Source organism: Acinonyx jubatus, chromosome B3 (genome assembly GCF_027475565.1).
Source record: "Acinonyx jubatus isolate Ajub_Pintada_27869175 chromosome B3, VMU_Ajub_asm_v1.0, whole genome shotgun sequence".
In the NCBI taxonomy this organism is placed as follows: Eukaryota; Metazoa; Chordata; class Mammalia; order Carnivora; family Felidae; genus Acinonyx; species Acinonyx jubatus.
The window spans coordinates 63,756,746-63,761,347 of NC_069386.1; the positions used below are offsets into that span (position 1 = coordinate 63,756,746).

Here is a 4,602-nt window from a genome sequence, read left to right on the forward strand (position 1 = left end):
GTGCCTGCCCCACCCACTCTCACTGCAGGTTTTCAAGGAAAGAAGGAAGGACTCTTTGTTAGAGATCACAGGATGTGATACCTCTGTTAGGGGAAATGTTGAGTTACATCACCTCTGAAATCCTTTCCAATTAGAGTAGCCTTTGAGTCTGTGACATTCTATGCCTACAAGAGTCACTCTACTTCTGAAAAAATGTGTTTGTTTACTGCCTTTGAACTTAATGATGTAGTGAAAATATTATGCTATGCTTTCATTTATTTTTTTAAATGTTTAATTTGAGAGAGAGTGAAACAGAATGTGCACAAACGGGAGAGAGACAAAGAGAGAGGGGGAACGGAGGATGCAAAGCAGGCTTTGTGCTGACAGCATGGGGCCCCATGTAGGGCTCGAACTATGAGATCAGGACCCGAGCTGAAGTTGGATGCTTAATTGACTGAGCCACCCAGACACCCCTGTTTTAACTATGCTTTTAAAACTCTTTATAAATGTCATTTTTAAAGACATCATTTTTGAAGTTTTTTATATATAATATTTTATCTTTACTTCAGATTATTCCTTAGGAAAGATGCTTAAATGTGGAATTATTGTAACAAAGTGTTGGAGGCTTTAAATGTGTGTGTATGTGTATAAAATCCAATAGTTCTTTAATAAGTTGTTGAAGGAGGTCATCGGAGAATGTGACTGCCAGTTGATCTGAGAGCTGGACCCAGGCAACTGGAGGCTTCTCATTCCCTCCCCTGTCCTTGCAATGTCTGTTCTACCCATCATTCCCACAGTGGGAGCCATTTTCACAGCCTTGAGAGAACAGTGTATTCTTCAGACCATCTGGATATGGTATACATGACTGAACTCAGTTAAAGGCCTCTGTATAAACTTTAAGGTTCTGGTGGTTGGGCACAGACATCTACTCATGTTGGGGATGCCCAAGACAAGCCTTGTATGTAAGTTCTGTTGCTTTTAAACCTGTCACCTGCCAATCTGGAATGGTTTACTTCTTTGTTCAGTCTCTCCTTGCTCTCTCTGTATGAGGGCCAGTTTCACATTTTATCCGGGAAACTCCTGAGGTTTTCAACCAACAAAAGTATCTGTGCAGAATTATATTCCCACAAGCAGGGCTTGAGAGTACTTATCTTCTCTTCTGTGTTGAATGATTATCACAATTTTGGGTAAATATTTAGGTGAAAAATAGTTATCTAAAACATGCTTCAGTTTTCTTTGATTATTCATGTGGCATATTTAAAAATTTTCATATTTATTAGCCATTTTATCCATTTAATGTTCATTTTTTTAATGAGGTAAAATACCAGTTTATATAAGTAATTTGTATATTCAGAAAATTACCACTCTTATGCAGTGTATAAGTACACTTCCCCCCCCTCTATTTTGAGTTTTAATTCTCTTTTTTGGGGGGGGATGAGGAGGGACTGATTCTTTATTTCAAAAAGACCCTTGTCAATTTTCAGAAACAAAACAGTTGTATTATTGGCTTTTCCTTCTCTGTGGAGATGGCAATATGCATCAAGCTGAAAAATTACTTACCAAAGGTGAGAAAGAGGTTAGACTGCTGCTTCAGAACTGTGGAAAAGTTACAGTAAAACCTTGGGTTGCGAGTAACTTGTTCTGTGAGTGTTCCACAAGATAAGCAAACATTTGTAATACATTTTACTTGATAAATGAGTGATGTCTTGGAATCTGAGTAGTATGTGATGCTGAATGTCACATGATCACCACTGAGCCATTGGTTCTCTGTCCCTTTCTCTCTCTTTTCTCTCATTGTGGGATTGTGGGTGATCATCTCCTATGCTCAGATGCTCTGACTCAGGCTGTGATGTTTGGCATAAATCAGTGTTTTTTCAGAATGTTGGAAGGTGTTCACAACTGGCACTAGTGTATGTTTTGTCACTTCAAAACACCTATGGACAGTCCTTTGTCTTTCCATACAAGAGTAAGCTTAGGAATGCTGTGCTTCATTCTAGGTCAGGCTGCCTGCAGATATAGACCCTTTCCTCTGTTGCCTTATTGCCAGTTACTTTATTTAAAATAAAAGTTTTTTTAACGTTTATTTATTTTTTTGAGACAGAGAGAGACAGAGCATGAACAGGGGAGGGTCAGAGAGAGGGAGACACAGAATCTGAAACAGGCTCCAGGCTCCGAGCTGTCAGCACAGAGCCTGACGCCGGGGCTCGAACCCACCGACCGTGAGATCATGACCTGAGCCGAAGTCGGCTGCTCAACCGACTGAGCCACCCAGGCGCCCCTTATTGCCAGTTACTTTAAATACAGCATATGACAAGAGTTTATTTCTAGTTTACTGTAGTCAACATCTGTACGAGCATATACAGTGGCCCCCATGCAGAAAAAGATTCCATTGAGCCAATAGATAGCAGTGATTCCATTAGTGATAGGGAAAGTCATCTTCTACAATAAGCCTCCTTTCTCATCTCCCTCACACCAGCCACTAAGGTTTTCAAATGTAAGTTCAGATTAGTTTGATTATTTTTCTTTATATTTTATATTTTCTTTATTATTTTCTATTATATTACAGTATTGTAATCATTTTTATATGAATATTTTTGGGTTGTGAAATGAATCATCTGAGCTTCCATTATTTCTTATGGGGAAGTTCACTTTGATATACAAGTGTTTTGGATTACAAGCATGTTTGTGGAATGAATTATGCTCGCAAACCAGGGTTTACTGTATTTGGAATGTTTTACAAATGGTTGCCACATCATCAACAAAAAAGGTAATTACAAAATGTGTACATCACAACATGCTTTTTTTAAAGTTTATTTTTTTTGAGAGAGAGAGAGCATCAGAAGGGAGAGAGAGAGAGAGGGAGAGGGAGAGGGGGAGGGAGGGAGAAAGAGAGAGAGAGAGGGAGAGAGAGAATCCCTAGCACACTCTGCATTGCAGAGTCTGATGTGGGACTTGAACCCACAAACCATGAGATCATGACCTGAGCTGAAACCAAGAGTTGGATGCTTAACTGACCGAGCCACCCAGATGCCCCAAAAGTGATTTAAAAAAAACACTTTTTTTTTTTAAGAAAGAGGGAGTGTGCATGAGTAACACACTTTTAATGACTCTTTGCATTGTGCTCACATTCCCTTAAATGTTGTTCCCAGAGATGCTCAGACTCAAGCCCAACTGGAATCTCTAGGGAGGGGCAGATACTGGTGAAAAAGACACAGGAGTTGGGATGGGAGATGCAGCAAAAGGAGAAAGCAGTTATCCAGTTAGAGATCAGCCCTCAGTTTCAAGGCCAGCTTCGGGCATGCTGGCTTCAGGCTGGAGCTGGGGTCAGAAGGAGAGGCAGCTGCAGGGCAGCTATCATTTAGGTCAGGCAGAAGCTGGTCCAGCATCCTTTGTGTACAGGGGTGTTCCTCTGTGGTGCATATTGGCATATCTTGTAAATCATCACTTGTCTTCGCTAGTTTGGCACACTCAGCACAGGTCTTTGCCTGCTTAAGTTTATCAGTAAGATTCTTTATCTCTTCTTCATATTTGTCTCCATTCTGAGAGTACTTTTCTGCAGCAGCTCTCAGACACCAGGTTCTGCTCCATCAGGTCTGATGTCCTCCTCCATCTTCCAGCAGCTCTGAACTCTGCCAGTTCATTTCACCCCTCTGTGGATTCCAGGTCCTCCCTCAGTGATCACCAGCTTCCGGGCCACTCCTTCTTACATCCGATCTGCCTCTTCCGCAGTGTGCTCTGCTTGTCCGAATTGGGTTTTCTGGAGTTCCATCTTTGCTTCATCTTTTAAGGCTCCATTTTCAATAGCCTTCATACCTGTCTTGTTCTCAGTAGTAGGTTTCTGGGCTTCCTCCAGCTTTTGCAGGGCAGTGGCCAGGTGCTCCTGGGCATCTCTTCCTCAACCAGCTGGATCCTGCGGTTTTAGGAGACCACCTCGGCCTCAGCTTGCTCCCAGACTCACCTTTCCCCTTCATTTCCCGCTCCAGGGGCTCGGCCCTTTCCTCTGCACCACTGGCCTGCTGCTGCAGAACCAGCATCTTCACTGCCTCGATAGTAGTGGTCCTGGCCATGGTGCCCACCCAGCTGCTGCCAGCACTCGGCTTCCTGCCTCCTGTACTCGGCAGCCACATCTCTATCTCTCTTTCTTAGATTTTATTTTTGGGGCACCTGGGTGGCTCAGTCGGTTGAACGTCTGACGTTGGCTCAGGTCATGATCTCACGGTTTGTGGGTTCGAGCCCCGTGTCAGGGTCTGTGCTGGCAGCTCAGGGCCTGGAGCCTGCTTTGGATTCTGTGTCTCCCTCTCTCTGCTCCTCCCCTGCTCATACTCTGTATCTCTCTCTCTCTCTCTCTCTCTCTCTCCATCCCCCCCCAAAAAAAACATTAAAAAAATAAAGATTTTATTTTTAAGTAGTTTCTACACCCAACACGTGACTCAAACCCACAACCCCCAGATCAAGAGCTGCATCCTCTGCTGACTGAGCCATCCAGGTGCCCCTACAGCTACTTCTCTTTAATGTTTTTTGGTTATATGAGACAGAAAGCTTCAAACCAGCTTAACAAAAAAAATGGGAATTTACTGGCTCATTGATGGCTCCAGAGAACTGCCTTTAGGTAGTGCTGAGTTC

General features: G+C 43.0%; 1 pseudogene; it reads right to left on the reverse strand.

Annotated features, from left to right (window-relative positions):
- Positions 1 to 3,185: 3,185 nt before the first annotated feature.
- Positions 3,186 to 4,046, reverse strand: LOC106985816 (tropomyosin alpha-3 chain-like; annotated as a pseudogene).
- Between the last annotated feature and the right edge of the window lie 556 nt (positions 4,047 to 4,602).